Source organism: Pteropus alecto, unplaced genomic scaffold, assembly GCF_000325575.1.
Source record: "Pteropus alecto unplaced genomic scaffold, ASM32557v1 scaffold7, whole genome shotgun sequence".
Classification (NCBI taxonomy): Eukaryota; Metazoa; Chordata; class Mammalia; order Chiroptera; family Pteropodidae; genus Pteropus; species Pteropus alecto.
The window spans coordinates 20,113,070-20,121,263 of record NW_006494614.1 but is presented as its reverse complement, the minus strand read 5'-3'; the positions used below and the strand labels follow the sequence as shown (position 1 = coordinate 20,121,263).

At 32.2% G+C, this 8,194-nt stretch overlaps 1 pseudogene; it reads left to right on the top strand.

Annotated features, from left to right (window-relative positions):
- Window positions 1-5,816: 5,816 nt before the first annotated feature.
- On the top strand, window positions 5,817-5,935 carry LOC112474859 (annotated as a pseudogene).
- The last annotated feature ends 2,259 nt before the right edge of the window (window positions 5,936-8,194 follow it).

The window sequence follows — 8,194 nt, the reverse complement described above, 5'->3', positions numbered from 1 at the left end:
TAGTATTTGTTGGAGGGAAGAACAGGAAAGATGTATTGAATTTTCTACTGTTGAACTTATTAGTATATCAATAATATCACCAGCGCATGGTTTTAATATCTCTACACTAATCTGGCCTGATACGAGCAAGCTACTGATCCATTTTTCATTTCTAAATAATTTCCGAAATGACTTAATATTTTTGTTTATATTCCCAGATTTTCCCAGTCAATTCCCCTGTCTTTCAGACTGCATGTTTATAAGATGCCAAATCAACTAGTAAATTCAGTGAGAAAAAAACAAAACACATTCATTCTGTCGTTGGGTGTTGTTTATACAAATGACTTTTTGATTGATGGTGGCTCTTGCTCCAGCCAATTGAGTAGTTATGTAAACACAGCCCTTTTTTCTGCCAAATGACAGTTTAGGGAATTTTTTCTTAATTTGAATGATTTGTCAATGTCTGCAATGCAGATATAGACAATTTCCTCATAATACCATGGTTCTAGATAATAATTAAAAAATTCACTCTAATCATCCTAATATTTGGAATATCCTGACAATTTGTTGCCTTTTTCACTTTATATTCAGTAATTTAAATTGATTAGATGTCCACGAATTCTTACATAAACTCTTAGGTAAAATAAAGCTGTGAAATAAACTTGTTTTTTAAAAAATGAATAACCAAAAATTTTAAATACATAGAAATGAAAGCCTTAAACTCCATCACATCTACAATGCTTCTGAAGTGGTAAAATAATTACTGAAACATGAAAGAACACATTTCTAATTGTTAATTAGCATGCCTAAATAGATTACTACCCAAAATGTTAAGATTTGCAGCTTGTGGTTTCTGATTTTACAAATAATAAGATTTCTCCTATTTTTTTTTTAAGAAAAATAATTCTTAGGTGAAAAATGTCTTCTCTGAAGAATGTTAACTTACTTTCTGAGAATATATTAGGCAGTTCTTACTGCTCTTTTCATTTCCTTCTCTTGGATAATAGGCTCTTAAATCTGACCCTTAACATTCATACTCTTGCAGTTGGAGACTCGTGAGATATTAATTATTTCTCTTTCAAACTCCGAAGTTAACACCCACTGAACTTTGTGGGACAATGTTTTAGTGAGACAGCTATACACAGGATGGGGTCTTCCACATCAAACTCTAGGAAGGTGCCCACTCTCCTTGGTTTAGTGGAACCAGTGCAATAAAACTTTGGGGGTAAGAATAAGGGAAAAGAGATAGAAAGGAAATATCCAAATCTTTGCTAGCAGTAAAATGTTTTAACAAGGACATTTTCTAGAGTTAACTGATTCTTGGACAAATTCTCTAGTAAGAGTCTGTGGAAAATGGTATACAGTAGTTAGGGTTTGTGTGAATGGGCTCAGAAACAGAGGCCATAAAATGTTTCTCTCTCTCTCTCTCTCTCTCTCTCTCTCTCTCTCTCTCTCTTTTGTTTATCCCAAGTGTAATCTTTAGTCATAATTCCTGCTCTTGATTTTACCTTTGAGTCTGTTTTGAGAATAGGCCTAGTGAAAACTTTTTTATTTACCTTTGTGACTGATGGAGAGATCTTATAGATGAATAATTTTTGAGATGATGAATTTTAAAATATAAGCTCTTGATTTCATGTGAACAAAGTAATTTTTTCTTTATTTTTTTCTGGTACTATTCTTTACCATCTCTAATCCCTTGTGATTTTTTTTCCAGAAATTGTTTTTTGAAAATAAAAAGAAATCATGCCAAGGATCTTGTAAAGTCATGTCTGAGGAACTCAAATGCAAGTGAGTGTCTTGATTCTGGCTCCTTGGGAATATGAGTAAGATTAGGAACAAAAGATGAGTCATTTTTGTCATCCAAAAAACTGAAAATGTACTGAATATTTTGAAAACAGTAAATGTCATTAAAATTTCTAAGGCTATGTAATGGACTTTATATGTTCTGATTTTTGAAGTGATATAAATTTATTATATATATTTAGAAAATATAGGAAAGGAAAAAAAAGCTATTCAATCAAAATCTTGCAGAGGTAAATAATGTTAACATTTTGAATTGTTTTTTAAAATTTTTTTCCCACAAAATTCTTTAATGGTTTTAATACTTAAACCTTTAAAATTTTAGAAGAAAAATAATCTTAGAGTAGTTTTACTTCACTTTTAAGAAAGCAAAACAAATACTCTTTCTTATACCATTATCTTTGGGTTAGAGTTTCTTTGAGAGTGATGCTTAATTTATTTCTCTTAAGGGTTGTCTTTCAGAGAAGAAATATACCTACATTTTTCCAAAGCATGTCATTTATTTAGATACAGAATTTTGAATCTCAATCCAATCTTTACTTTATAATAAACTCAGAATGAAGAAGACAGAATTCTCTGATATTTGTCTTTTTAAAAGGAAGACAAAGATGGAGCAAATTATATTTGTTGAGAATGAAATAGGAACACTCTAAATTCTGAATAAATATACTTTATTCAGGATTATTCTATGGGCCTCAATATTTTATTCAAGGTCATCATGAATCTTAGACTTAGTTGGAGTATTCAAGACTTTAGCTTTTTTTTTTTTTTTTTATCATCATTATGAAGAATTATTGACCCAAGACATTTACTCACTTTTCTCTTGGGACAGGTTAGAAGAGGAGGTACAAGAAGGGGCAATACACTATCGAGTCCACTACTTGGGTCCAGTTACCATCAGTTTTTTAGTGACCACAGATTGAACTTCTAGTTGCAGCCAACTCTCTCAAAACACTTGTTTCTGATCACAAAGGGAAATTAAATGAGTCACTCTACATTTTTTAAAATCACTAGCAAAACAATTTTCCTAAGGGGGGAGGCAATAGTGTCATCTTTATCCTAAAGGTTAAATAATTGAATAATATGGTGAAATGACAATAAAAGATGATGCAGGCATTTTCAATTTAACCAGGAGTTCTAGTTGTATCCTCTCTTATAGCTAAGATCTACCACATAAAAGCAGTAGAAGTTCTGGAATTTATTGGACACCTCTGAGAATTCCAGCTGTCAGTGACAGCTTGAGGCTTCTTTACCCAAAGCACAGTTACTGGCTGTCATCTTGAAGCAGTAGTTTCTAAGGTGGAATTAGTTGAAAGAAGACAGTGCTTTTGACTAGGGCCAGAAACTTTCCATGCGAAAAAAAAAAGTACAATATTTGGGTTAGGGAGTAATAGAATTTATTGGAAAGACTTCATGGCAGAGGCTGGTAAACTAAGCCAGAGCCTATTCCCTTCATGTCTCCAAAGAAACAGCTTTCAAAAGAGAGGTGATGCTGGAGTTTAACAAGGTTTTTTTCAACACCGGCTCAGAATACACTGTACAGGACAGACGATGGGTAGCTTCATATTAATAAATTAATCATTGGCCTCAGATGATATAATAATTTATGTGAAATAATTGGATATAACAACTACATACCAAAGAGTAATAAAATTGTGCAAGTGTCATGAATTGATTAGAAAGAACTTTACAAAAATGAAATAATAACATTCATTTTAGATTGCTCTGTGCAAAAGGAAGACATGCAATTGAAAGAAAAAAATAGTTGAAAAGTGCCATATTCGAGTATATACAGAATAGATGTTTCCTAAATTAGATGAAAATACATGAATCAATTTTTGTTTCTTATTAACCTTGAAAAATCAGATATATCTTATCACAAGAAAGAAAAGTAGACCTGAGGATAGGCTAAAACTTATAGTATTATGAATTAAAAATTTTAATCAAAGGAAGAATAATAAAGCCAGGTTTTTCTCCTCTGAAATAAGGCTTTTCACACTATTGTTCATATTTCTAAAAATTTGAAAATGTTTTCCTAATAAACAAATTTCTGCTCAAATTTAACAATGACAAGGCATCTTTTTCCCTACCAGACAGCTGTTAGTCATTAAAATAATGGACTTTGAATTTCAATCTTTAAAACATGTGCAAATGTTTATATATCTGCAACTTAGGAAAAATGTTTTCCCAATAACTGCTTAACAAAAAATTTTAGTCTCTGCTTCATTTTTATATTATTGTAACAATTCAGGTGTCTCTTAAGAGACATTTTAAGCTTCCAGCTTACAATAATGATTGTGTCAAGCCAAAATCTGAGGTAGCTTAGTGGTTTCAGATTATTTAGTCAAAGCTGACTACTAGATATTTATATTTTTGGTAACGTTTTTATTATAGCTTTACTTATTCCCAAGTAATTATGAAGTGTTGTATCATCAATTAAAAACTGGCATTTTTATTTGAAGTGGAAGTTTTTAAATCACCTAATAATCTTGATTTGACTAGAGTCAACAAAGATGGTCCATTAGAATCACATTTGTGTATCTCCTTTGCTTAGGGTCTATCACTTTACTCATTTCTTAAACATTCTGGAATGTTCAGAAAGGGTCAGACACTATATTATATGGTAGGCTTATAGAGATAACAAGAAGTAGTCCTTGTTCATAAGAAATTGAGAATAAATTATAGCAATACTGTATTGCAAGTGCTATAATAAGATCTACAGAGGATGTCATTGGAGTAGAAGGAGAAACAGAATTAGATATTTAGTGCTGTCTGGGCATGGAGGTAAAAACACACTTCTAAGAAAAGGTAACATAATCTAATATTTGGAAGCTGAGTATAATAATTTCTATTATGGTTAAAGGCAAAACTCAAGTTAATCTTTTCCATGCCAGAAGAAGCATCTACACATTTACCCAGCATTTTATTTAGATCTGGATACACTTCCTCTAGACTCTTCTTGATCTGTCTTTCTGCTTGCACTTGATTATATAATTAACTAATTTAAATTTTTAACCATCATCTATTTCAATGATTCTCAAATTTATTACATCAGGATTATCTGCATGAATTGTTAAAACATAGATTGCTGGGCTCCACCCCCAAGTTTCTGATTCAGTGAGTATGGATGGACATCAACAATTTGCATTTTTACGTTCCCAGGTGATGCTGATGCTACTGCTCCATGGACCATACTTGGCTGATTATTAGAAACGGCTGAGGATGTTTCAAAAATATGGATTCCTGTGGTCCATTCCCAGAGATTCAAATTTAGTCAAACTTGGGTGGAAACAAGGAATCTATTTTTAATACATTTCCCCAGTCGATTTCAATTATCAATAAAGTCTGGGATCCACTGACATAGTCCAATTCTCTCATTTCAAAATTGAAAAAAATTGAGATGTAGAAAAGTTATGAGAATTTATCAAATTTTACAACTAACAAGGAGCAGAAAAGCTTTCTTTCCCACAATACCTCATTTTTTTCCCTTCAAGGAACCATAATGAGATTTCATTCTCTCCTGAATCAAGTCAATACTTTTATTGCGACATTCAGTGTTTTCCAAAATCTTTTCCTTATAACCTATTGTCCTAATAATTGGTCTTGGATACAATTAAGCCAGTCCCAAATCAATGAACATGAAAAGTGCTATAGTCTATGGGAGGCGGTGGGTGGATTCAGATGAGAATAACACTCAATTTCCTCTTTCAAGGAATTTCCAGACAAGTAACAGATATTACATTCTCAAATGTTCAGAAATATACATTCCTGCATGATATTAATAGAAAGATTTATAGTAAGTGCTACTAAAAAAGTACAAAATATCAGATGAGTTTCAGCATAATGAAACAGATATTCGTACAGGTTTATTTGCCAGACACTGTGCTAGTTCTTTAGAGATGCAAAAAGTATTAAGATGTAGGTTTTTATTTAAGGAAATCATAATACAACTAAGCAAAAACAACTAACTCTATACTGTACAATAAATAATCTATAAAAGTGACTTGAAATAAATGCTGTCAGAATAGAGAAATGGGGTCTATGGCCATGCCACCCTGAATAAACCTGATCCCATCTGATCTTGGAAGCTAAGCAGGGTCGGGCCTGGTTATTATTTGGAGGGGAGACCACCTAGGAAGACTGGGTGCTGTAGGAATTAAAAAAAAAAAAGAATATAGAAATGGGAGTGATTAATTCAGCTGTAATATGTGGAACATTTATGTGGAAATGTTTACAGAAAGGGTGCTAGAAAAGGCACTTACATGTGTATATATGGTTTGTTTAGATTTGGATACTTTTCCTTTGGTCTCACCTTTTGATTAGTCTTTACTTTGCCAGATGAAGTAGCGGGCAGAGCAAAAGCACAAAGGTGAACCTGTGAGATGGACATTTTCAGAAATGAGACTGACAGGGCTAGAACACAAAGCGTGTGGGATCAGAATGGTATTCGTGAAGGTTAATTTGAGCTGGGCTTTGAAGAATGCATAGAATTTGGTAAATAATACTAACTTTTGCACACATTATTATTACTCCATTTTTTAAACAATTCTTCACTCTTTCTTTCCAAACTACAGAACATTTTACTCATTCCCCAGCTTCAAATCAAGGCCCTTAAAAATTCCTATATTTATGTTAGCACTGTCTGAGCATCATAGTTACTTCTGGTGCTTAAAAAAATGTACAGAAGCCCTGGTCCCACTTGAGAGGTTTTGATACTGGAGATTTCTATTCAAGATGTCTGGTGGTAGAATCCTAGGACTGCGGATTGGTAGTTTGTCATAGCTCATTCTGATCTGAACCACTGTCCAACCAAATGCTAAAACCTAGGATGAGTTAAATACATAATTGCTGCAATTTAAATGCTTAAGCACAGCCTTTACAATTTTGTTTTCTTTATTTCAGGAAGTTGTTTTAATGTACATATTTACTCTGAGATCCTAATAGGTCAAATCAGGAAAAGCTTCCCTATATAAATTTTAGAGACAAGGAAACTCACTGTCTATTTATTCTCTCAAGTCCATGCACATGCTTCGGTCAAGAAATGCCATCCCACTGTCTTGTCTGGACTAAATGTACATGTTTTTTTAAGTCAATATTATTCATATATAGCTTCTAAAATTAATTTTAACCACCAACCAAATTGAATCAAATTGTTCGAATTGAATATATGTTACAAAAAAATGCCTCAGGAAATAAAAATGTCCAATTGATCCTTATTGGATATTGAAGAATTAGTCATTACGAGAATTGCTAGGTTTCTAAATTCTATGCCTTTGACACTCACTAATGTTAGTCATAGAGCTTTTTTCTGGGTGGATAATGTGGTTACAGCAGTTGTTGATAACTTGTTTTGCTTTGACCATTCAATAAGCATTTTTAATGAATAAGGTTCGAATTATTTGTATGCCCTCACAGGCCATAATGAATGCATCATTTCAAAATATACATAAACTATATTTATTTCTGACACATGATGTTCTAAAGAGCCACATCCCATAGCTGTCTATTTAATTAGATCTTGCTGGATTGTGATTTTATTATTAGGCATTCCCTAGCACAGTACTCAAGGTCAATGTAGATATGACTAAGAAAATTATATTTTCTCATGGACAAAAGATGAGACTTGGAGAGCAAAGTGAAATATATTCACAATATAATGAAATTTTAAAATATTTTATAATTATAATTTTCTGAATACTACAGATACACTACTCCTTAGCCCTTTAGTCCTTCAATGACAAGACATTTAAGCGTACATGATACACAAGGACTAATATTATGGAATTTATGTAAAAACGGTAGATTATAAAATGCTATTCCAAAGTATAGTGTTTATAAACTGTATCATGTGTGTGAATCATTTCCCCTCTGTTCATAGTATGTAACTTTTCATCTTATGTAAAAAATTTATATATATCAGGTATCGTATTTCAATATCATGTTTTTAAAAATGAGATTTAGTACGGCAAATCAACGTAGTAGAAATTAATAGAGCCTAAGATACTTTATAAAGTGACAATAATAGGCAATATTGTTTTGTGTAAACCTGAAATACTATGTGTGTGGTGATGAGGGTTGAAAAATAATGGAAACATTCTATTTTGACCAACTCAGGTAATTTATTAGAAACAGATAATTTGATACTTGCCACTACTCTAAAGTAGTTATTATTATCTCTACCTTACAAATTAAGAATTTGAAGTAGAAAGTTTAAGTAATCTAACTCATAGTTGAGTAAGTGGCAGAACTGGCATTTGAATCAAGATAATAGACTCCAGAATTTCCAACCTGAATCACCACACTATACTGAGAGAAGAATTTGAGTGTATAACTCCTAATATTACAATTCAGACTGGGAATAAGAGAGCTCCTTATAATATGAAGGGGTAAATTCTGCAGCCATGTAATGTTGAAC